Source organism: Lates calcarifer, linkage group LG12 (assembly GCF_001640805.2).
Source record: "Lates calcarifer isolate ASB-BC8 linkage group LG12, TLL_Latcal_v3, whole genome shotgun sequence".
NCBI lineage: Eukaryota > Metazoa > Chordata > Actinopteri > Centropomidae > Lates > Lates calcarifer.
Window position 1 is genome coordinate 18356500 of NC_066844.1, and position 27515 is coordinate 18384014.

Genomic DNA, 27515 nt, shown 5'->3' on the forward strand with positions numbered 1-27515 from the left:
TGGTTTAGAGCAGCTACTGACGGCAAAAAGTCGAACCTCATTCCCTCCCTGCCACAATGATATTGTTAGCCTTGAACATAGCGTCCGAGCCTTTGTGAGTTACAGGCCAGCAGTCTGGCGACTGCAAAAGAGAGAGCAGAGTACAGAAGAGAGCCGGCTGCTGAGGGGGATAAAACAGTAACTGAAACAAATGATGCGCTTGCAGCACCTGACCAGACGGCCCAGATTCATGAGTGTCGGTGGGGATGCTTGCACGAGAGCAGGGAATTGGATTTTACAGAGGCAAACAAGATGGATGGATGCAGACCAAGCCACCCTGTCTCCACAGATAGTGGCTCTGCTGTCAGATGCCTCAGAGAGGTCAGTGAAGGGAGGGCCGGCACGTCACATTTAACAGACAACAAGGAGGGAGGAGAGGCACGCTAGAAAGTAGGACAAGAACAAGCTGGCCTACTGTAAAAGCCCATGGGATGTTCATAGATAAAGAAAGACCACTCAGACTGACAGCAGAGTGCTGCATTTACTGAGCCATAACAATAGCCTGGTAAGACAGCAAGACAGTAGGAAAGCAGCACGATTGAAAAGCTTTTATTAAAGTTGTTTGTGCTATTTATATTAGCTTGTGGCAAGGGATTAGTCAGCAGCTATATTACAGGTTTGAGCTAAAACTAAGTATTATTTGCCTTTTTTTTTCTTTTCACAATAGCAGTGATTTAAATTGGCCTGCCAGTTACACATTGTAATGGCTACTGAAGCCTAAGAGACCACTGCAGGGAAGGGTCACAGTCTTAAAATATCTAAAATCCAAAGCTGCATATGGTTCACAGCCATTGCAGAAACCTCATATGTAACACACTGACATGTCATTAATTTTAACAGCCTCAAGGTTATTACAATTCAAAATCCCATGAGGAAAGAGGTGCCAAAAATGGATTTTTATGCCTAGTTTGACCTAAATGTTGACTTTGCTGCTGTTAAAACAGACACAGTTTTTCTGCAACCAGCATAATTTAATAAACAATGCCAATCCAATTATATTTATCTTACCATTTTCACAGAGATAATCCCAAAAGAATATGCAGCTTCAGTAAACCACTTTAAGTGAAGAAAGAAGGACGGAAGGGCATGGGGAGGAATCTAGGCTAAGCACAGAATGGTCTAAATATGCTTTTCTTCAGAATAATAGTCTCTAAATGGTCCATGTGTACCCTGCAGTCTGCTTTGTGTTTTCTCTCCCGATAAAAACAGGAATGAAGCAGACATCTGGACTGTCTTCGAGCACTGGCACAAACATCTGCTACAGCTCAGCAGCAACAAGATTGTGTGTGTGCGGACAACTGTGCAGGTGTTCCTCCAAGAATACACACGCAGATTTCTTCCGTGCTGGAAATGGACATAATCACTTCATTTGTGTCAGCTGTTTTGCTGGAAGGGACAAGCAAACGATCAGTAGCTACCATTACTGAGGACAACTGGATTCATCTGTTACCATCTGCACCGAGGTTATTGTTGAATGAATCTGAAAAATAAAATCTGTTTAATTTTTTTTGGGAGGCAAACAGAAATGTTGATGTTTTATGGTTTGTTGAGAGTAACACTGTGATTATTTCTGAATGCAAAAATTGGCACAAAATGTTTGAAAATAATCAGCAAAATCAGTTGCTGCATGTGAGAATCACTGGATGGGTTTGTCTAATGTAGTAATTGTGCGGCTTTGATTGTCCTTTGTTGTTTTGTAATCACTGCAAGTGCAGTCATACTGTATGAAAAAAACAGAGCTATGCAGCAACATACAGATGTGCAGATGTCCCTGTACTTTGTGTGTAATGACTGGTGTAACTATGAACGCAACACCTTTGCCTTTGAATCGTTTCACTTTGCCTCTGGCATATGTGAGGCATGTAATGTTACACCTGTCAAAGGAGTGGCTGAGCAACTCCTTTTTGGTGTTTCATCACTATTATGTTGAAGCCAACTTTCCCTGTGAGATGGTATGTGAAGACAAATTCAATCAAAAAGAAATTTTAATGATTGGCCCCTTGATACTGAGACACTGAGGCTTGTTTCACTTGAAACAGTGTCAGAACTTGCGTCAAATAATGATTACCATACTGTATGTTTGATGACATTTGAAGCTTAAAATGTCACTGAACCTTTGATCTGAGGTTTTGGTGTGTACAACAAAATGGGCAATGCATTCAGTTTCTTTGATGCCAGGTAAAGAGAGTCTGGTTGAAGACCAGGCAAATATGAAGGTTAGGGGAAAAGGTGATCAGGACTTAAAAGTAGTGGAGTTTTCTTGTTTTCTTGTTGATAGTTATGTTTACATTGAGTGTTACTAAAACACATTGTGTATATCCAAGTCAAGCAAATGTGCTGAGTGTATTATCATCATAAAACATTTGCAAAGGTGGTTTTTAAGTATTTTAAATCCAGTGTTCTTCTTTCCTGCCTGTGCTGGTTCACTGCAGCATACCACAGCATGTTACTACTACCTGTAGATCAGTGGAGTAGTGTGAAACCATTGGCCAAGAATGTGTACAGTGTCACTCACTTGTGTATGTGTGTTTTTCCCTTTTGCACCATGCACAAGTTAAACAAATTGGGGAAGCACTCACAGAAAGAGCTCCACTGTGCTTTTAGATGTATAAAATATCTTTGTGGGGTTTAGTGCATGTTGTGCAATTTAGTGATAACAACTAAAGGAAGGGTTGGCAATGCTGGTCCATCCTCCACTTTGGTCCAGACTGAAATATCTCATCAGCATTCATGTTCCCCAGGGGATGAATTTTACAGGCTTTGGTGATCCCCACACCTTACTTCTAGTGCCAACATGAGTTTGACATTTGCAGTTTTGATCTCAACAATTATTAGATGGATTACCATTCCCCATCAACATGCATTGTAATAATTTTGATGCCTTAACTTTTCATCTAGCACCATCATCAGGTTCATCTGTACATTGTTTTAAGCCCTAATTAGCAAATGTTTGCATGCTAACACGCTACGATGGTGAACATGATTAACATTATACCCAACAAGACCAGCGTGTTTGCATTGTAATTGAGAGCATGTTAGCATGATAATGACAGCACTTAGCTGAGTATAGTCAGGAGGAAGGTTTCCCTACCATTGTCTTGGCAGGGCGGCCCACCCCACCAACGGGACCCCGGGCCCTCCTAAGAATGGCAAATACAAAAAATTTAAAATTAAGAGATCATTCACCTTCATGTTTCGCTCCCCGTTTGCTGTTTCATAGATAATGACAAATTCATGAAACTACAGGCTACGGAGTTCACTTGATTTTGACTATTTTAAGTCACATACTGTAATATGATAACCTAACTGCTACTCAATGCAGTACTTTAACAGGAGAAAATGGTTATCAGGAGATCAAATGAACATGTGCAACTTTTATAAGCACTTTTTGTGCATGTGTCAGATTTGAGAATCTGAAATCAATAAGGCGGTGTGCCTCTGCTTCATTCGGTGAGGTTAAATACTGGAGCTTTTTTTAATTTCTGCAAATCGGCAGACATTACGGTGATTTCCACGATCAAATGCTGTAAAGGCTTGATCTTTTTTCAAGGCACATGGTAAGAAAGTCCCTGATCTTCACAAGGTTTTGTCGACCTATCATCACTTGACTAACAAGCCCCAGAATCACAATGAGGTTATTGTAATGCAGAAAAGAAATATAGATTCTACCAGTGAAATGCTGCCTGCTTCCTCTTGGGTTTATAAGGAATCAAGGATTCTTTGCCTTTTGATTACACTTAAAACAATGTTCTCTGCTTCTGTCTCTGATGTGGATTTGACAGCAAAGTAAAAGACAGTGCTCTGTTTGAAACTATTCTTTTCTGGTAGCTCATTTCCCTTCATGACACTGAAACCAAAGGAAGTACTAACGTGTGGATTCACAGATGACACATGTCAATCTACTTATTAATGAAGAAATTATCATCAGGGCATTTAATTTCTGATCAAATCTGGGGCAATGTTAGGGAACACTGAAATCAGGCCAATAGGTGATGGATGATACATTGGATCTGTGGCATTTCAGGAAATGAGAACGGGTAGAGATTGATTTTCTTAGCTGAGGATGTGGAGCACTATATGATGTATTTCTCTGTTCTCCCAGGTTTTGTTCTTTGAATCCTTGTGAGGATAAACCACAATTACTCACACACAACTTAGGGATTCCTAACTTTCTTTTGCTACTGATTTACATATGAGAGGTTTTGTTCCACTTTACAGCAGTGCTCTTAGATGATTGACATTTGTGAGTAAGAACAGTTTGACAGCCTGGAACAAAAATATATATTATTTGGTAGTGATTTCTAAAGGTCAGATAACGAACTCCTCCTTCTCAAATCACTAATATACTTTATTAGCAAGCCTGGGCTGGTAAAATCTGACTTTCCAGATCTTATCCAAAAACATCCTGAACATTTTGTTCCTGTTCTCTTTGCCTCTATTATTTTTGCCTGTCAGATCCCTGGAGGATGTAACAATAGAGGGATTTGTCTCTGAGATCTGTAAGGTGCCCTGTTTGTGTCAAGGCCTTTGCTGTTTCTTACTACTTGCATAGTTCAATGACTGCTTGGTTTGTCCTATAGGCTAGTCTGATAAGCTGATACTGCACAGTTGTGATTTGTCCAGGAAAAGGCCTGTGGCACTGGTCACACAGATAACCTCCACAGCCAAGCTTTATCATGTCACGTAATCTGCCAAGCTAATGTTGACTTTTTCTGAAGACAGTTTAATCATTGTCTCTGCAGTTGAGAAGAGTCTAAGCTGAATCAGAAGGTGTCCCAGTTCTCTATTTCCACATCTGTGACTCGGTCCCAAGGGACCCCTCAAAACAGCAATGACGTACTAGATATGACGTTAGCTGCACTAGTGTTCCTAGTCATCACTACTAACACACTTCTTCTGCTCCCTGCACCAGTGTGGAGGGGAGTCCCAACAAAAACATGATGCAAGGACCAATGTGATGCTGTTTGCTGCTTCAATAATTCATTGTTGTCAACTGGAGGTCTATATTCTGCTACCCTCTGTTGATGGAAGACTAACAGACAGCTATTGCTGCTGTGGTAAACTATATCAGACTCTGCCCTACATACTGTGTGTTTGCCCCAAAACACTGCAATAGAGTTAATAGAGTCTGTTTGAAAGGCACTGCAGAGGAAGGTGCTCTTGTGCCGTTTGTCTGCCTGAGTGTCTTTAAAAAAAAAAAGATGAAATGGACAATTTGTCCCTCTGAAGACAGGTGTGAGATAGAGGACAAAGTGGAAGTCAAATACTCGTAGCATAGACAGCTCCTCCACTGAACAAGGGCTTGAGGAGCAAAATAACTGGGCCCTGACATTGACTTTTAAAGACTAAAACAGTTCCACAGGGTGTATTTTTTTGGACTTGTAGGAATTACACTCGCAATTTTCAATGTCTGGAATAAATAATAGGATTTAAGGACTATACCCATCTATAACATACCACTGGTCTCTCTGAGGGTCTGCAATTTCTAACTGTCTCATGTTCTTCTTTGTTGCTCATAGAAGGTGTGAGCAGTGTATTGTGATTAAGTAAACTTCTGCACAAAATCAAAGCACTTAATTACATGCCAAATCCTGTAAAATGAATATCCCCATAAAGCAGTTAAATCCTGTAATTGATGCATTATAACAGGTTTTACTGTTTGTAACACATTAATAAAAAAACAAATCTTTAAATTGATCCATTATTGTTGGCAATTCACTGGCTGAAATATATATCTATTCAGATTTTTCTAGCACTAAAGTAATATCAGCTACAGCAACAACTGAAGCTGCATACGCACTGAGGCATAGAATCAACTCATAGAAGTAGTACAACTCTCTCTGAGTCCTCATTCTGTTTGATTATGGCTCTATCTTTGTACCAGTGGGACGATCAGGTATGCATTGTGCTGAATTGTAAATGCATGAATCAACTGCATCATGCACTGTGGTCTCATATTTCTACAACCATTAGACTGTGCTTTTCTAATTAATCTGGAATGATATAATGAGGATGCCACAAGAATGCAACACCAGAAAGACTACATGGTCTGATGAGGTAGAAAAAAATTAAACACATCTGTGAATCCCAAATTTGGGCAGGAAAAAATGCAATAATAATGCAGCATCCAGTCTCTAATTGAACCATTTACAAAGGAATATCCCACACTGAGGAAAAGAAATAACAAAACTCAAAGTGATTGTGAAGTCTTATTATCTTGACACAGACATATTGTAGCAGATATTTAATTTATGGAGCCATAACCTCAAACAAAATTGATCAAACTATGAGATCAAAACAATAGATTAACATTTTACGCACTGAGGCAATTTCTGCCAGTTATTCTTATTCATACATATTTTCTGCTCTGGGAAAAAATCGCATTCTTTTTTCCTGTGATTTAAATAAACAGGACTGCTCATGCTTCAGGCTCCCCTTTAAATTTTCCACTTCATATCCTGAGTCAAGCCGTGTAAATATGACAAACAACCATGCCGGCCTGTCACAGAATTATCCAGTGTCACCTGCCTGAGAGGAAGGATCAGGACAACTGGTGTTTTCACCTGCATGCTGTCATTTATGGGCAGGAGTTCTCACTTAATGACGAGACAGTCGGCCCGAATCCTCGTTTCCCTGAAGCGATTTAGAGCCAGAAAGTCATCTGTCGGATGTGAAGAGGTGATTCACTGACAGATGTGTCACCGAATGTGTTCTCAAGCTTGAGTTATGGATGATTTAGCTGATTCACGGGGAAAACAAGATGGGAATGAGTTGGCGAATTTCTCTGACCTCGGTGGCTGATTAATAACCTGCTATGTACATGGGCACCTCCTGGGAGTTTGGCTGAGGATTCACCGGTGAAGAGAATGCAATTAGCATGGATGGAAGAGGCATTCAGAGCAGTACGAATAAACACAGCATGAGCACAGCTCTACTTTTACCCTACACAACTGCAAGGAAAAGAGAAAACGAAAAGGTTGGTTGGTTGAAGGTCATTTTCAGCTGAACCATGCTAAAGTGTGAGCTGTGCCATCCCACTAGCCTTTGCTGTGGTCCAGGCTTTATGTTAGAATGAAGCATCTTGAAGTATACGCCTCCACCAAACAGGCAGCGCCTCAGACTCGAAAGGATTGCTCTCTTTCTTACCGCCCACCGCGACTTAACGCATCACATTTAAAATGCTAAGTAGAATTGAATATGTCAACCATAACTACAGAGTCTCTATTAGTCCTCTTTAATGTAAATCACAGAGACGTTGGGAGATTCCTTTGAAGAGTGGGAACATTACTGTGTCACTGCCAGAGGCTTTAGAGGTGCTCAGGCACTGGCGAATCCACGGAAATACAGCTTAGTCATCTCTGTGCTGCGTGTTCTGCTGGTGTGTGAGATCACTGACTTCCTCTTCTTTCTCTCGGTACCATCCGCAGTATTTGTCTCTCTTCCTCCTCATTGCTACTGCGTGTCACTTTAGCCTAATGAGATGTCTTTCCTCCACCTTTTTCATCTGCGTGTTGCTGAGAAAGGTCTCTCCACTCTGTGTCATTTCCTGGTTCTTTCTGTCTCTCCCTCATCCTCCTCCTTCTCCCCTGTCTTTCTCCCTGTGTGGCTGCTGAAAGCTCTTTAAAGATGCCCAGGGGCTTAACCACTTTGACATTATTACATGAGCCTGTCTCACTCAAACCAATCCCAAGCCAATTGAGAAGCTTACGTCTTTGCCACAGCAGCTTTACTCAGAGGAGGGAAACCACAAGTCCACTAACATGACCGAACACTGACTGTAAACTTCAACACACCTGGCTCATTCGTGCACTCCTGTTGTACTTTGAACTGCTGGATGGACAGACAAATAAGAGAAAAATGGAACTTAAATTTCTTTCGTCCATTTGTTATCGCCACACGGCACGTTTCTCCTGAAGAGCAGCTATAGCTTAAGGGCAATCTTATATAATCCTCAAGTTAAATATTCTATATGTGCTGTACCTTATATCCTACTGTGAGTAAGTGTGGTGTAATTAGAATCCTAATCAGCTTATGCAAAAGTGAAATGTTTTGTAGTCAAATGGCATACTACATCATGTAGCATAGTTTGCAAAATTCAAATATCTGCAGTACACATATCTCTCTCAGTAGGAGAACCTCTATTACCCTGTGTGTGTGTGTGTGTGTGTGTGTGTGTGTTCATTTGCCACTGTATGTGCACTGTGTATTGTAAATGTATATTCTGACTACAGAATGAGTGGTAACACACTGTTACAACAGTGGTGTAGACTTTTCAGTTGTTTTAAGTCTTTTTTAGATACAGTAAGTCTTTAAAAGTTTTTCAGGTTCAGTCACTTCAATCATGCATACCCCCTACCTGCAGGCAATCATCATCTGAATTTAAAGGCAACGGGAGACAGACAGTCATCATATGCACTGTAATGAATCACGGAATCTGTAGCTAAGGCTACATGCATAATTTCAAGGGCAACAGCTTTTACGCTGCAGCATATTCTCGGCTAATGGTGAAGGAAAAACATGGAGAAACAAAGAATGCAGATGCTTGCTTCCATATATGACACAAAGGGTCACTGAATGATTTAATGAGCGTGCTGTGGCCTCAGCAGTTACCAGATATCAATCATCAGGTGGACCGACCTTTCTACCTATTATTCAGAAATTACATTATATGGTCAGTGCTTTAAAAATGGCCCTTAGTTTGAATGTGACATAAAAATCCACACAATAATACCATATCACCAACTTACTATTGCATTTCAGCTCATCTCTGCCCCACTGCACCAGCCCTAAACGTACATTACCCTATTCACTACTAGAGCGCTTCTATGCCTTTTACGGCCTTTGAAATTAAGTGAATCAAATCAACTTTCACTCAAGAAGTGTGCAGCAGCCTCAGTCACTGTGAAAGTTTAGAGACAGTAAACTTTAGAAAACAAAGCCTCTCATTTGCCCAGAAGTATCCATATTTGTCAAAGTACGCTGGGTTCAGTTGACCTGTCAGCTTGACTCGACTTTGCCTTTTGTTCAGTGGCCTCGTGCACTAGAACAAGCAGGAAATGAGTGGCAGCGATGGAGGAGGATAAAAGGGAGAAAAAAGACAGATCTTTGCTAACAGTGCTCATACAGTATTAAGAAACAGACATTTAAAGTGGTGGGAAGTGTTTCTGTGTATTCTACCAGCAAAGTACAACCATTCCAAAACAGTTAGGTAACCTCATCAGTCTCGGTTCTGTCTTTGTCTTTGTTTCTTTCTATTTTTATCCTCGGAATGAGAGAAAACCGTCTCTAAAGCTCCTGCTTGACCTTGATGTGATGACTTTTGCTGAGTTTTTAAAACCAGAGCCTGACTCATATTTCCCAGACTGACTGCTGGTCCTTCTCTCACATTTAATACGACTGCGTGGCTGTGACACAGAATGTGATAGCACCACTTCCTGCGCCAAGTACACAGTGTGTCTCTGGTGGGGGGTGAGGGTGGGGGGGTTGATTGTAGGATGCAAGAAACTGTCTCATCCTGGCACCCACGCTGATAAGGTTCATGTTCATCGTTAATGGGTGAATGTAATCCAAAGATCATCAGTGATTCAAAACAAAGTCTGAGTGAGCTATCATACCTAAATAACTTTGACAGTGGACTCAAAATAGCACTGGGTCTGTTGGAACGTGTCAGCTCCTCTCTTTGTTAACATGGTTATATTTGGACTTCACTGTAGTTGAGGATCAGTGAATACATAGCTCAGTCAAAGCTGAGATTTACTGTACAGATTTATGCCAAATCTAACCATTTTTAAATCTAGCCACATCTGTTATTTCCCCTCAGTATTCTGTGGCCAGTGACAGTTGTAATGAAATGAATAAGACTATGTGGTGCTCGATCCAAATAGACCTATGACTCACATATTTTAGGCAGGTAGCCACACTCTTTCTGCAGCAAAAGACTATTGCATAATAGAAATATACTGTGTTTTCTTTCTTGGACTTGAGGTTTGAGAAGATTTAAAAGGCCTGCTTTCACCAGCCCTCATACTTGCTTATTCAGTTCCTTATGATCAAGATAAAGCTGGGGATACAGAGTCACATTCATCAACTCTGGATTTTCAAATCACATCATTTTATATTTATAAACACATCCAACTAAAACTACTTTACCATGTAACTGGTAGGCCCTTCCCACTTTGTTACTGTTGCTAAACCAAACTTTCTGTACTATCAAAATTCTTCTTATTCTTTTGAAACAATTTGTGCTTGATTTTAGACAGATAGTGACAAAAACAGTCTCCTCATTTCTAGCCAAGGAAAATTTAAATGAATGAAATTACAACAGATGCAGATTTAGCAGTAACTACTGTGTTAATTAAGCTAAATCCAACAAAGAGCATGACAGAACCACTAATTCTAACATACGCTCTAATGTAGCAACACTAGGACTGGTTCCCACACAGTTGGGAAATATTACACAGTGCTGGTTGTGGATGGGGCTTATAGGTGTAGCCCTACAAAATAAATCCCCCTGGTCTTGGAAGAAATACTGGATTAAGTTGCTAGTAAGCTAGTTAGCAGGGCATGTTAGTACTTGCTGCTTAAACAAACTCTTAAATCCATTCCTTACACTCATATTTTTGGTTTCAGAGAGGGTAAAAAAAGACACCAGCCTCTAAACTCTTTATATAGAGAATATCACTCATAAATCACATAACTTCAACGTGGAGAAATCCAAAGCTTGACCTGCTTGTCATGCCTAGTTATAGATGCTAAGCTGTGACTGGACAATTGCTGTTCAAAGTAGGGGGTTCAGCAAATGGTCAATCAAATATCAAATCAAATTAGAGTCAAATTAATAAAAGCAGACAGTTGCCAGTTTAACCTCGTCCATAACCATATTAATGTATATGACATCACTGGCATTTTATAGATGGGTGTTAATATACCATCTAAGCAAAAACTGAACCATGGTTCCAACTAAAAAATGAGAACTAAACAAAGCGCAGTGATTTATGAGAGGCTATGCAAAGGACAGAGTCAATCTGTATGCATGTATGCATGTGTTTGTATGTGAATGCTATTTTTGCTGTTCTTTTCCTCAGGGTTGGAAAACTGCCTGAGGCCTATATGATGCATTCAGCAGTATAAGATTTGCATGTGACGGGCTATAACTGATGTGAAAGTGCATGCTAACCTACAGTATGGATTTGAAGAAAACATGGGCTACATGATATATGTAGTATCCATTTCCCAAATTTTCCTGTTTGCATTTGTGTTGTTATTTACTTTGCTGTGTATGTGAGGAGGAGAAACAGATGTGAGTGTCTTCACAGAAATGTGCGACACTGCACGCTCCGGGCTTCAGTCCTGTTTTTTTGCCTGGCCAGATGGGATGCTCAATTTACACACAATCCACAAACACACACACACACACACACACACACACACACACGCATCCAAACACCAGATGCGTTCCTCTACTCCCTTGCAATAGACCTCTGGAGGTCATGGTCAACTGTGGCTCAGAGAGAGAGAGAGCGAGAGAGAGAGAGAGAGAGAGAGAGAGAGAGAGAGAGAGAGAGGAAATAAACAAAAGTACCACACTCACATTAACATAACCTCTACCACTCTGCCATTGACCATGTCATTATCATTTCCATCCAGCCAAACATCTAGCCCAGATTTGGAGCAGACAGCAGGTGGTTTAAAATCCTAAGCCAGACGCAGTCACGCGTCACAGTTCCGGAAAAGCTCAAGCACGCCATGCTGATGGGTCCACAACGGCTACTATAGCTTGCTGAAGGGGATGGGACATGATGCTACAACAGAGGTTAATCAGAGATGGAGGAAAGAGCAACACAGGGATGGACAACAGAAGAGAAAAGACAGATAGAGGTCAGGGGGAGGGTGATATCAGTAGGCTCAACAGGGTAGAGATAGAGAGAAAAACAGGTGAGGGATTGAGACTGTAAAAATGGAAAGTGACCCAGTGACCTTAGTTTGGTACTGCTGGCAACATGATTAGATGTGTGTGTCTGTGTGACACGAAGAGAAAGACAGGAGTGTTTTAATAAAGCTTTGCACATGGGTTGACATGTTGACATCCTCTAGTGACGTGTTGATGATGTCAAAGCTCGAGCTGGAGCCAGTTGATGTGGCCTTAATCTCCTCACAGGCCTCCCCAGGGTCTATTTACCCTTTGAGTGTGTTAGCCTTATTGCAAACCACAGCCTCAGAACAGAAACAGAAACACATTTCTAACTTCTTGGCAAAATGTGCTTGTTGATTATGTTTGCAGAAGAGTTCCCCTTCTGTGTATTCAGTGTTAATGTAGTTCAATCTGGTGCAAAGGAATGCATTAGCACACAGTTTGATAAGTTTGTGGTACAAGCCAGTCCTCCATAATTTAAAAAAAACCATTGTTGAAGTGACACATTGATAATGCTAAACTTAGCATTGCAAAGGCAGCTGTGGGGGCTTAATCTAAATCCTTTATTCCTTCTGGAGGATTAATTGTGCATGGCGTCTTAGTGCAGTTTGTCATTTCCTCAGACCAGGAGCCTCCTCTGTGTTCATCCTCAGAGGGAGAATGAGAGAGAAAAATGTTGTCATAGCCATGCAGTGTCTGATACAGGTGGGAATGCAAAAGATGTGGTGAAGATATAAACATGCTGTTGTATTAGAAATGCACATTCCAAACCCCTGGAAATAATCTCTGAACTTTGACTTAAATGAGTTCCTGAAGCGAAGGTACAATTTTAGCAAAAGGGTTTATTAAAGCTTTTTATAGCTTTCTGAAGTATTCTCTCATTTGTGGAGAAAATAGCTCCTGCTCCTTCCCACAGTTCTTGGACTAAAATATCACAAAGTTGTCAGTTGCTTTAGACAGGAATAATAATTGACCAAAAAAAAAAAATCACGCTGCTGTAAATAAACCCCACAGAAGCATCCAATACACCATGAACCACCAGAATCTGACACATTATCCCAGTATGACCACTTCCTCAGTTGGTCACTGAGCACCTCCACTGGAGAATGCAGTAGTTCAGTTATTTGCATGTTTAAACTCCAGCTGTTTAGGGAGGCGGGAATGTGAATACAAATTGGCAACCCGCCAATTACAGTACGAGCTTACCTCCCTAACCTTCAGGCTACTACCTTCTCCCAATCTGTCTTTCAACTGCCATATCTTAATTGCACTTTCTCGGGGGAGTACTAATGAGTGCTACACCTGCTAACATCTGGAGCCTGCCATTTCACAGTGCTAATCACTGCTAAGTCCCTATATCCTGTTCTTCGGGACAAAAAGCATTAATACAGTGCGCTATATTCGTCACCTCTCAATTACTGACACAGAACAAAGCCCATTACCTGCACGGTCCCCGTCTCCTCGTAAAAAAGAAGAAAAAGCCTGTAAAAAGCCACCACCCTGAAGGGCGGTGGAGGTGAGCAGCCTGTTGTTAGGGTTTTTCAGGAGAACTGTTCTCCTGCAGAGCTCTAAAGCCCTGTCATTGTAAAGACCACACTCGGGTTCCAGTCATACAGTAGCACAACACAAAGAGATGTGAAATGATATTCATAGATTCACATCTGTTGTTGAATATCTCACTATCAACTCATTTCTTTCTCATCGTCCACAACCTTGTCTACAGTAATGTTGCTATTGTGGCAACATAGCCTTATGCATCACTGTATGTCATGCATGGCAGGCAACTGGAATTCAAGGAAATTAACATATTAATGAACTGGAAATACCAAGGAAAAGCCTTCATGGCCTTGAGGCCACAATAGTCTTTTTCATCATTATTGTCTTCTACCAACAAGGTCATGCATTTATGGACTACTGGAATATACAGTGCATGTTTATAAAGAGAAACTATTTCACTTGTATTCTTTCATGAAATATCTCACATCGACTACTGCACATCGAATACTTCATTTTTGGAAAAATTTTAGAAAAAATTGATAAGAGGCAAGAAATTTGAACAACTCAAGGGAAAGTCTGTGTCATGTCCTTCAGCAATGGAAAAACACATTACCTTATGAAGAAAAGCTACAGTAAAAGGATATAAAATTGATTCATGAACTCTGTTCAAGCTAAATGATTTTTGAAATTGTGGAAATTCTCCATAAAAATCTGTGGGTCTTTGAACCATTGTTAAGGCGCTGTAATTGCTCCATTTTAGCGCAAGTTGACAGATATGATGTTTCTTCCTCCGTGTAATGAGCTATAAGTCTTTCAAAGGCTTCTCTATCATACTCCATATAACAGATGATTTGGTAAAAATTGTGCATGTGGTCACAGCTTTGTTGGGCTGAATATATTCATAATCATCTTAAACCCTCAGTGACAGCGTTCTAAACTTAGCAAACATGAGCTTAAAGTGTTCATCAAGATTTTAGCTCACGGTTTTGCTTTTACAACCCACGCTTTTAATGTAACACTGCTACCACCTGTTTTCAACACGACGTTTTAAATGTGTGTTAGTGGTTAGTGGGTGAAGAAAAATTATCATTTAGGAAGCTATAGAGACAGAATTTTTTTTCCAGGGTTGGTGCTAAAAGGACTAATTATTACATACACACATTTACATATGTTTACATCAGATGGCCAGAAACACTTCTATTAATAATGTTCACAAATGAATACTAATGTTGCTCAGTGTCTACTGGGAGTCTAACATGTTAGCAAAAACATTGTACGGTGTTAACATGTCATATATCTGTGTTTGTCAGCTTGTTTAACAGTTCCTCCGCCCACAAGTTTCAAAATAAAATTTTATGTTTCAAAGTGTATGGCTGTTTCATTGAGTTTGTCAGGCTGTAGAGTTCAGTGTCCACATTGTGACAGCTGCCAATTCAAGATTTGACAGCGGCGACTAACTTGGGTGCTGTAACACTTGCATTCTCACATTACAATGCTCTAGTATTTGAGAGAGACAAATGACAAAAACTTAAAGGGTTGTCAGGCAAGATGCTTAATTTTAAATGCTGAAGACTGGCATGCAATGTTTTCCACCTCAGAAACTGACCAGACACATTCATCTGTCAAGAAATTCATCACATAGAGTCACGTTACAATAAAATGATGAAAGTGTAATTCCACTTATCTTGATAGGGCACTGAAGTATTTCACTCACAGTAAAGGGTTCCTCTGCAAAGGTAAGAAGTACAGCAACTGTTCAACCTCAGTAATAGTAATAGGTCCTCACAGAAGCATAACAACGAAGCTGTGTCCGTGATGTGTCTCAGTTTGTTTTTTCCATATGGTCCAATTACTGCTTTAATTGAGGCCAGCCTTGTTAATTAGCATGCAGGATAAATTGGTTTGCTGGAAAAGGAAAATGCAAGTAGAGGGTGAGAAGAGGTTAAGAGATGTGTGGGAGAAAATTAAAGAACAGAATGTGTCTGGAGGGGCAGAAACTATAATTGGGCAAGTAAACACGAAAAAAAGCAGTTAAATGTTAACATCATGCATGAATCATCATATTGCTGTTGTGTGTAGTTTACCTGGGTGCCAGGCTTAGCCAAAGGGTGTGAGTTATATCATTAATAAGGAGTGTTTACACTGGGTTTGAATGTCAAAACTTCATGTTCCCAGAGGAGAGCATGAGCTGTGAGTGGGATGTAATAAAACTTTTGATGATAATTTATGCTTTATGTTATACTGGAGGGAATAAGAGAATAAGAGGGACAAGAGAGGATGACATGCTCACAACTGAACTACAGAGCAGTGGTAGCAACCCACATCAAGACAAATCTAAGCTTTCACAAGATGATGAACAGAAAAGGAAAAATAGGACAAAAATGCTCTGCAACATACTTTTGAATTGGTCATAATTAGTGGGTATATACAACCAGTGTCAAGGGATCACAAGTAATTGCTGCATCTTAGGGGGTAAAAGAGTATGGGTCTGAACATGTGGACTGGCAAATTACACATTCACACCAGGCATGTTTACAGCAGTATATTCAAACTGTGAAGCAGTTTGTTTGCTCAAATAAGAACAATTTAAATCAGCCTCAGGTCACATTCAAATAGTGCACATGCAGGTCATTATCATGGCTGACTCTCAGTGGCCCAATCAGTGTGTCTATTATCACAGCATATTTTCGGGGACAAAAATAAAAGAGTCAAATTCAGGGTAGCCACGCAATCATTCAGTCATACACCAGTATAACTGAGTGATGCTTACTCAATTGTATTGCATAAATCTTTGAGAATGGCAGAGTGTGATTGAAACGGTTGCTTTCAAATATTTCTCCTCCAACTAAACTGAACCATTCCAGCAGTTTTTGCAAAACAGGCTAGGGCTGTTTTGAGCCACTAAAAAAGTACTCCCTAATGTAATGAGGGATGCTTGTTCCATTAATTTTCAAGCTGGGCAGTTGATTGAGTTTCCCCTAAATGTTAATAATACTGACATAAATTTTGGTCCTTTAAGCTCATTCACTAAAATAGTGTGAGTAGTGTCTCAACTGAGTTTTGAAGTTCTGAACTCAACTCACGAAGTGTTGTGAATTCCGGTCAACCACCAACAAATTGCTAATATAACTTTGGCTACTGTTATATTTACATCATAGCACCAATTTTAATACACTTTGAATATACTATATACACTCAGTTACCACTTAATTAGGTACACCTATTCATACTATTGTAATTCAATGCAACAGCTCTGCCATACGTGTCCTTATTTACATATATGAGGGTGGCAGAACATTAGAAAGACCTCTGAATGTAATGTAGTCCAGTACTGCGCTAACTATGACCTATTCATGACCTGATTCAGCATCTCTGTGCAGGGCCAAAAGGCATCATGAGTCGCCGATACGGCAGAGCAGTTGTATTGGAGTGGATTGTAGAGTATACATAGAGTTTTTCTCATTTTTCCACCATTGTTTAGGTAAAACCTCTGCCCAGTACTTGTTTTTCTTTTCCTTTTTTGTCTGAAGTTGGCTTTGGTAAGATTTATTTGGTTTTGTTTGACATAAGCTCTTCTGAAAGGCCTGAGGCCTGTATTTTTTGGGGACTATCGAACTAATGTTTCCCTAAATATATCACAGCAGGATATCCTTTTATTTTAAATATTTTTTTTCTGACACACAGGGCATTCTTATGAAAAAAGGCACATCATCCAGAGATCCACAATGATGTAGTAGACTCAGTATCAGGATCAGTAGTCCAAACAGATTCTTGTGCTTGATTGTCCACATGTTCCTCTCTGTCCACATCACATAACATCACAGCTGATCTTAAACCAATCGGCTTCTCCACCTGGCAACATGATAATCTGACTACAGTTCAGGGCACTGAAGTTTATCCTGCCAGCTGGGTGGTTTCAGTCTGTCTGCAACCCAGGCTGACACTGGGACATAAAAGGGGTCACATATCCTCATTATGTCTACATGTCAATCTAAAGTCATGTCAGACATTTTCCTTTTGGAGTAATCTTTTATGTTAAATTGGTAGTTTGTTTTGCCCTGAATACTTCTGATTGGCCAGGTGAGCTGGCATTGTCGAGGGGAGAAAAAAAAGAAGAAGGAAAAAAAACATGCTCATCTACTCATGACCAGCGCTGAATTTATCTCCCAATGATCCCTATCAAAATGAGCAGCTTATATCTGTCTGAGGTTCAGTCTATTAATCTTGTCAGATGGATTCAGAGAGCAAAGATACTGCAGACAGACACAAGGCTGCGGACAGAGGACCAGATGGCCTCGCAGATTGGAGGGAAAAATACAGAGCAGTCGCTGGATATAAAGAGAGGAAAGAGAGGGGCAAGTATTTATCGCGCTGAGTAAAAAAGGAGGGGCGGGGGGTGTGTGAAAGGCAGAGAGCAGAATAGGAAGTATTTCCAGGAGTGAGACGTCATGGAGAGAGATTCTCTGAGGGGAAGAAGTCAGTGAAAATGACAGGATATGGCTCCTGCTGTCACCGGCTCTCAGATGTTAAGTCGTAGTGCTTTTCTCTACAACTTGCTGTCATTACATGTAGCGAAAATGCAGTTCCCTGATGAATTATGCATGTGGGGGGTAAGATCCAGACCACAGCAGCAACGCATGTATGTGGGAAAAAAAAAAAAACAACCACACGCAGACAGGACCGCATTTACCCGCAACCTTCAGTTTTCAGTGCTGCGTCGAGGTCATCTTGAGGTAGTTTAATGGTTGATGTGACATGAGATAACTCCTCTGAGCTTGAATTTCAATGTGAAATATAACTTGTCTTCCATGACTGCATGGCTCAATAGTGCTAAAAATAACAGGTAGAGCACACATATAGTGGGAATATCAATAAATGTTACCAACTGTGGCAGATATGAGAGATCTTACAAATAAATTACTCAAGTAAAACAAATATCCTTCACACTTGAACTTCATCAGAGCCCTTGAAATTCTTTGCACCTGGTTAATAGTCTCATTAACAATGACGATGCAGCATGCAATAATATACTGATGAAAAAATCCTATTTTTTGACAATGAGTAGTTAGGTTTTTCATCAGTAATCTCTGATTCTGTAGAGCAATTCATTTATTCTTACTTTACAAAACACTGATGATATACAGCACTGTAGGTCTTGGCCTCCTAGTAGATATGAAGACATTTCATAAGGCCTTTTCTCAATTACTGTTCTGCTACAGTAAATGTTAAAATATACTTTCTCTCTTCAAATATTATCTGGAATGAGATCATACATGAGAAATTAAAGCATCTGTCTCTGTCACATTAATTAGGTTACGTCATGTGATACTGATATTGAAGACCTTCAGTAATTGGTAGTGAGGTTATTAAAATAGAATCCATGTTAATAATAGGCACATTTACCCTGATATTAATTTTCTCTGAGAAACACTTATGACCAAGTCAGACATTTCTAATAACGAGAAAGTAGGAGGAACAGAGGAGAATTTAATTTTTCTCTTATTAGCGGCCAATGTACTGTAGATGGGCAGAAAATAGTCCTTTGCACTGTTGCAATGTATTTCTATTTTTGTTCTAGTCCCTTCACAGACAAAGCCATGGATGGATGTGTGTGAGAGATGTTGAGTGTGAGAGATGGTTCGAGATGGTGAGCACACACAGACATACTGCACAACTGTGCCTGGTGCCTGGTGAAAGACAGGCTAATCAGGGATACTACAGGCACCAAACAGTATTTATTTGCAGCTGTCTTCAATCAAGTTACACAGAGAAAGGGAAAATTGATTTTTTGATTTGCTGCCAAAGTTGGATTGCAAGAACACATCTTACACCTCAAGGCCACCATGATGCCCCTCTTGATTGTTGTCACTGACCAATCCACCCATATATCTAAACATAATGCTAAAGTCAAAATATATAGTTTGTCTATGTAAGAGCACAGTACATAATATATAACTGATGCTTTAGGTCATCATTGCTTTGTACAGAGAGGGGTGCATATATAAGACTGATACAGTGTATTGACAATGTTGAGTGTACTGAGAGTCTTGTTTTCTACAATGAGCACTCATTCCTCATTGATACTGAGGCAATAAATTTAAGTCAAACCATCTATAAATTCACAGTGAGTTTGTCAAGATTGTCATTTACCTCTCATACTTTCCTTTTGTAGTTATGTTGGGGTATATAGTCAGGTAAGGTTAGTATTGGCTGTAAAAGGCCCGATGAATGTTTTCCACTCAAGAAAATGTGAGTGGCAGGTGAAGGAGATGGCATGCAAAAAACATGGCAGCTAGCAGATGCAATGAATTATTATTTAGCCTATTAGCTTAACCAAAACTGTTGGTGTTGTTTATTCTCTCCATAGCTTTAGAAATAAAAGACAGTCAAGCAGTCACACAATTGTTAAAGTGATTATAATTCTGTGAAATGTCTATGCAAAATCAGTTTGCACCCCATGTCTTGAAAATGAAAATGGCCAAAATAGTAAAATGTCAATTTGGGACTGGCCAACGAGTAAAATTGCCTGATAAAACAAGCATCAGATGTGGTCTGAGTACGAAGGTGGACGTGTTGTTACACCAAGAGCACCGCAGTTATCTTCACAGTCTGAAGGATAGGCAGACAGAGAGAGAGAGACAGAAATGAAAAGGCAGGAGCTTTAAAAGCTTTGGGAGGGATTTGTATCCAATAAGCCATGCAGAGGATTAAACCATGTTAATGCAATGCCTACAAAAACTGGACACAGTGCACACACACACACACACACACACACACACACACACACACACACAGAAAGAGATGGTGGCATGTCAGCAGAATGACAGGAATAAGCTTTTATATTGTAGTATGTTAATATGGTAACACAATACTGTTGGTCTGAGGCACAACAATACTGTGTCAGTGTGTTTTTAGGTACTTTAAGTCCTGTACTGAGTCAAGGTCAGTGATCTTGGTAACAGTGTACCACCAAAAGTGCCAGTGTAAACCTAAAACAGATTTACTGAATGGATACACCAGTCTGTAGTAGTACAATTAGGAAATTATGTCTACTTTTCCCAGTGGAAGTCCCACAAATGAAGCAAGTGAATGACCCATACAATAGCCTTTCAGTATCTAACGAGCCGATGTTCCAGGATAAGGCTCAGTAATGAAGCGCTACATTTTACATCTAATATACACGTCTTGCAGTGGTGTCAGCACTTTTGTTCTTTTGGCTACAGTAGATTTAGCATTCCAGAAACAAGTTTTATAGAAGCTCCTTGCATGAAGAGTTGCAACTTCATTAAAGCCAATCCAATGCCTCTATGCAAATTAATAGAACAAAGTGTTCTCATGAGAGAAATAAATCCCCTGCAGAACTGCAGTCTTAGCCCCAGCCTCTGCATACAGCATTGAGACACATGATTTCTCCATTATAAGCTACAGTGTCATCAGCTTAAGTTTCGAACAGGAGGAAAAATAAAGAGGAAAATGTTACAGCATGTTTAAAGTACTCCTGACTAAACGTGTGTTAGTTGATGCTGTGCAACAGAGATAAGCAAAATTAATTATATCAGTGTATGCATGATTTCTTTTAACAAGTGAATGTACATGATAAACATTTATCATTTATCCTCATACTATTGGCAGGTCCCCAGTGTTCATGTAAATTATGTAATAATACTGAAATGATTAATCTGTTAGTATTAGTTGGTATTGACAATCAATTTTGACAATAGATTAATCACTGACGTCACTAAATAAGCAAAAATGCAGAGCTCACTTTCTCTGTTTTTTTTAATATCATTGAATATCTTTGGGTTTTTGGACTGGTCAGATAAACCAACGATCTGAAGACAAAATCCTGAGTTCTGGGAGTAATACCAGGATATTTGCTTTCTCCTTTATGATTTTACAGCCAATATTACTGATCACAAGTGATAGTCTTGCTAAAGAATGACTGGATTGATCAACAGTCCAAAAGAACTGTTTTTGTTTGTTGCTGATGATGAATTAAAACAATCTCCCTTGATATATAAAAGCAAAACATAATAACATTGACAATTCATCACAGATAAAATGCAACACTGTGACTCTCAGGAGGGAGAGGAGCAAACTGACTGTGGGCTGAATGAAGGCAATGGGATCATAGCTTTGAGGACAGCACGTCTCTGGCATTTAGCGATGGATACCTTTCAAGCTGTGAAGAAATTAAGCAAATGTGCTCTAAAGCCATATTGTCAGAAATGTGGATCATCCATGTAATCACTGCTGTGTAAAGGTACTCCTCAAAGAAAAAAAGATGAACTGTGCACGTTGACAGTAAACTCACCTTGGTTTAAAAACAAAAATACTGGATGTGCTTATGTATGACAGCTTTTCCTGCATAATGACAAACACTCCTTTGGCTCTGTCCTCTCTGTCTCACATACTGAAACGCTTTACATAAACAATGGGAGATAAATATATACACTTTATCTAAGACCGCCAGAGACTGCATAATTAGCATGTATGTATTTACGACAATAATCATTTGAATTTCAAATGCAATGTTTTATGCATATGCACTGCAGACACTGAACATTAAACAGTGAATTCAAATGCTGTCAATGCAACTCAAGCCCATTGCTCACTATCATTATCTAAACTTAAAAAACGAACAGGTTTTTTTTGTTTTTTATTTTTTTTACTAACATGCATTATGATGTACTGTATATTGGTGCTTCTTATGGCCATTTATATGTAAAATGCTCAAGCTAATGACCATTTTGCTACTACTGACACTCACATCATTAAACATGAGGTATTCATTACCCACTGCGACCCAGAAAGTAAATGGATAAACAGTCAACATGGTGAAAACGTGATTTTCTTTTTCATTAGAGGTTCTTGCCCTCTGATGCTTTCTTCATATATGATTCCTCCCAACAGTGTAGTTTTATTCTAGGAGATATTGATCCAATCAATATTTGCAGAGGGTCAGCATTGCCATTTTTTGGAATGCCAGACTGTGAAAAAGTTAAGCTTTTAAACTATTCACCCTTTGATGCTTTCAGTATTCCCTGATGAATGGGTCACCATTATGTAGGGCTACGTACATCCAGCAGCTCAGTGGAGCAAAAAATCACTAATGCAGAAGCTGCAGAAAGGATATTGATTTGTTTCTTTGAGTACAAAAACCAAGGAGGTGTTATCAATGTCACTGGCAATTAACGAGGTACACAGTCACGCCTCCTTCCAACACTGTTTCATGTTCCTCTTATGGTTTTTCCACAAAATTTACACAAATATTTAATTTGACTGTTGCCTCGTACAATTCAGTTTTCCTTTGAAGTGTAACAACTGTCATGCTTATTTTAAGTAGAAAGACACAAAAGCAGTGGCTGCGCCTTCGCATGCCTGTCAGCTCCACAACAGGGTAGACCTTGTGCTCCTATGGATGGTATCACAGAGGAGATTTGTGCTCAGAATGAAATTAATCCAGTGTGAAATCAAGAGTCCAGTGTTGTACCTCAGGGAGGCCTACAGAGGACACTCATGATGCTGAGCACCGCGGCTATGTTCCATCAGTGCTCACTAGTCTGCAGGCAACATTGTGCATGCGTCTGCATGACAAAACATGCCCTTTCATAGATGCAACAACACATGACTGACACACTTACTGTACTCATGTTACATTCACGCTATTTAACATCAAATACAGTGACATTTCTATTCTGATCAGTTTTTGGCCCACGCAAACACAAGCCCTCAGAGATTTATTAGCCTGTACAAAGGACAACAAGTTCTGCCTCCCACAGCTTCATACTTGCTCTGTATTTGACAGCCGCATTCAGTCTAAACGCCCCGAGGATCCATTGTAGTTCAATCTAGACAAGGTCAAGGCGTGCTGTCTTTCTGTAGCCTATGAGCTAATTCTCATGGCAGTTGAGATGTTTCAATGTATCCAGCAACAACATCAAGCAGGCCAGTCTCATAAGCACAGGCTCTCTAGTCTTATTCGCAACTGGGCAGAGGATGCTAACGAAGGCATTAAATGAAGACAGAATATCACTGCCCTCAGGGTTGAGGAAAAGCAGAGGTCCAAATGTGCCGTACCTTATTGGCGGAACTGCAGAGTTTGTTGCTGAGGTCAGAGAAGAACAGGCTCAGAGAGGAAGAAATCCTGTAACACAAAGATGACTCATCAGGTTCAATCATCATAACACACTGTGTGCTTTTGATGCATATCACCAGGTACATCTAACATAGGAAAATGTGTTGAGTCTAAATTGCTTTAAATTTAATGCCTACAAAAGCTTTGTCAGTGGATTTTTACTGGCCAATGTGATTTTGATTTGCAAGTATGGACATTATTATAGTTGTTTGATAATATGTTTCATTGTCTCTAAAACTGCTTATTGTCCCGACAACTTTTTCATTTATTTAGAAAATCAATTAGCTGTTTGAGATAGGCAAACTGGAGAATCTTGAGAGATAAAGCGTTTCAATTAAAAACCATAGATTAGATTAGGAAAATGCTTCCTGAGGCAGTAAAACTCCAGGAAACTACATAATGAATCAGCAAAAACATTTCTACATAATAGAACTTTTGGATATTGTTCACTAACAATATAAAAGCATATATTTACCATGTGCAGTAAAAACAGGTAACCCTCTAAACTACTGTTTTTTCTTTTTGAATATGTTTCACACTTGCAGGCTGTATTCAGAGATTAGAGTGAGGCGCAAACAGACCCTCACTAAGAGAAGCTAACGTCTTCATCAACACATGCTGCAGTGAACTATAAAAGCAGTTTCAGGGTAAACTTCCCACAGACACACACAACAGACCCTAATTTTAGGTCACTGATGCATTCTGTCATTAAATATTATAGGCTACATCCATTGCAGCCTAGTGTGACGCATACACAACAGTAGACTATTTCCAGTGAGAGGAACTGCTGTGGTTCAGTTGAATCTGCTACACTGTAAAGGACATCCTCTGTTATTTAAGATCTATTCATAGTCACTGTTTTTTTCTGATCTGATCACATCTGTATGCATCAAGTGACCTATCTGATCAATTGTTGCTAAAAGCTTCAAAACCTGATACTGACATTGAATGGATGTGCCATCACAACTCTGCAAATGAGTGTGAGCCACAACACACTGAGCTATAGAAAAAAAGGAGTAGGGGGGGCTAGATAAAATGTCATTGTAACCACTGGTCATTAGCATTTCAAAACTAAGTCCAAATCTAACCTGACCTCGTAAAAACCAACCCATATGTTTAAATGTCAGAATCTGTATTAAAATGACAAGTGTATTGTTATTCTATAAGACACGACTTTTGAATTAGATAAACACAAATCATTAGATTAACTACACTCATTCAATAAGGACAACTCATGCAATTTAGTGAAACTAGGTGATCTTTTATCATCAGTGCTAATGTTTACCATAATGAGAATGTAAACAGATACAAAGTTTTGTATGTTTTATTAGTTTTAGTTACCACCTTTAGAACCATTTCAGCATTCAAGGCTTGTGTGGTAAATCTAGAGTTTGAGTTCAGTAAACGTCCCACTGAGCTTATTAGCATACTTCTCAGCAAGCATTTTATTTGGGTTAAATCTCTGTAGAAATCCTTTTGGTATGAAATGGTATGTTTCAGACTTACTTTATCTGCATCTTGGATGAGTCATATTTTTTTCAACACATAATAGGCTATTCTTGTTTGCAGTAAGTGCATCAAGTATTGAAAAAAGTTTAAATAATATGACAGTACATCAGAAAAACTCAGAAAGGGTACTTGATGAAGAGCCTTGCTGGTATCATAGTGCATTGTCTTTGATTTTCTCTGATATTAACAAGAGGATTACAAGAAAATAATATTGCTGCATTGTGAAGTCTGAGAGAGAGAAAGGTACTAATGAGAAGAAGGGTTGTTTATCTTCCTCCACACAGTGAGAATCAATGATGATATCTGAATGGTTATTGGATGTGTGCCACAGACCCAGGGACTGATCAGTGACCTTAACTGACCTTCACCTGACCTCTGCTTGATTAGAGAAGCTGGAGCTCCCCTGGGGGTTTCGAGGCTCTGATACAGGCTAAACGTCTGACCTCATACACTCCTAGCGTCATTTTGGGCTTTGCCACTGAGTTCTTCTTTAATTAGCCAGAGGTCAGTTTGAGGTCTCTCTGTGTGTGTGAGGTTTAGATCCCCTCAATCAGTACTATTATAACCTCCTCTTTTATATGAGAAGGGCTCCTAAAAATCAAATGGAAGACCTATCCGCTGGGACACAAAGTGATGCCTGAAGCATAATTGGCTGCCTGCAGCCGTAATCGAATGTGTCTGTGGTATTCATGAGACTGGAGCAGTAATGAGGGCTTTTTTCCCATAGTGATATTACAAACAGCATAAAGAAGTCCAAGATGAACATCTCCCGGAGCCAAGATTTTGTCAGCACCAGTTCTATCACACTCTACAATGTAGACTCACACTAAAGGTAAAGGCTTTGGAGGTACAGATGACCGTAACATTTGTTCCTTCTTCTGTTTGTCCAAACAAAATATTAAACGTAACTGCCAATCCTTAGTAAAGGTAGGTATGACTGTATTGTATCATACTGTACATGCATACATTAAGCATACAGTTGGGACGCAGAGGGAATTAGTTGATTATACTAACCGGCTTTATTTAATGGGTTAGCATTACGTTGGCAGGAAATTTAGGTAGGTCAAATATTAGCAAGCTAACGTTAGCTTTGTCAATTGACTCAGTTTGCTATGCAACAGTTAGTCCAGTCAGTTTTTTGTGTGTAAATGTCTAGTAACATCTCATTTCTATGTAAGTTGATAATATTTGAGATGAAGGCTGTGCAAATATTTTACAATGTAGGAAAGGCACTCAAGATGTTTATTAGGCCTTGAGGATATGTACAACATATATTCCACAGGGTGCCTTTGTATCTAAAGCAATATGTTGCAGTATGATTCATTGTCAGTAACACTGCCAATACTATATTGATCCTTAAAAGTGTGCATAGCTTTGCTTTTGTGCTCTAAATTTTGGTTCCCTGCCAACCTCTGGTGCTTTCAGGGTTATCTGAGGCGAAAAAAACATTTCTACTGACTGAGCAGCGATTAGCGACTAGCGTAGATCCTCACAACAGAGTTTGACTGCAGGCTTGATTTTGAGCTAAACTCTTCATTGTGGCTCATGCTGGTCTGATTTCTCAGGGCATGACTTGTGCTAACAGTGACAGAAAGTGGTAACCGGGAGGCCTGAATGCAGTAGGGGCTCATTGACGCAATGTTAGCCTGGTGCATTAGCCTAGCCCGCCTGTGACATACTTTCTGCTGGCTGAGGCAGCCACTCTGAGCCAGATCTAACTGTTTCACTGCAGCCATACAGTCTCTCATCCTGCTCATCAGCTTGCTTGTCTTTGTCATCTCCTATTCATCTCCCCTTTCTTTTTGTTAACCTGCCAACGTCTTTGTTTTGCCACTCTAACTAATTGCTTTCTCATAAACCCCCATGCACCCATCTTGTTTTATCTATCTGATTTTCTCTCTCCTTCTGTCTTTTCGCTAACACTCACAGTTGATCAGTCACAATCCTGCTTTGATGTGACTGAACCAAGCTGCTTTTTAAATCAACACAGAAAAACCCTCCCCTCCTTAATCCTGCTCTGTTCTTTTCACACATATTACAAAAGGTCTAAAGCAAACAGTGTCTACTCCACTGAGATATCAATGCAAAGAAGTCTATTTTCAGATAAACAAACATGACATCATATTCCTCTTCTCCTCTCCTGCTCTCTTACAGTGTGTGGTCTTATACACAAATGGCACACTTCTGCACACTTCTGTATCAAATATCTGCACATTGTCATCCTTTTCCATTCCCCAGCAGGGCCTTTTATAAATGTAGTCTGACTCAGGCAGTGCAGCAAGGGAGTAGTGCCCCCATAATCTACTTTGGATGTGAAGGATTTACCCACTGTCACCCTCTTCTCTGCTATCAGTGACAGGAGTATAGCCATAGCAAGGTTGCTCAAGGGAAACCAGTTGGCAAGAGCCAAAGCGGTGGGTC

General features: G+C 39.8%; 1 protein-coding gene across 1 annotated transcript in view; it reads right to left on the reverse strand.

Moving 5' to 3' along the window:
• The window catches only part of dlgap4b (discs, large (Drosophila) homolog-associated protein 4b), a 109083-nt gene extending 85487 nt beyond the window's left edge, over positions 1 to 23596 (reverse strand). The window contains 1 exon segment of the mRNA XM_051074545.1: positions 23528 to 23596. The gene's annotated coding sequence lies outside the window, so the exon portion shown is untranslated.
• Positions 23597 to 27515: the final 3919 nt, after the last annotated feature.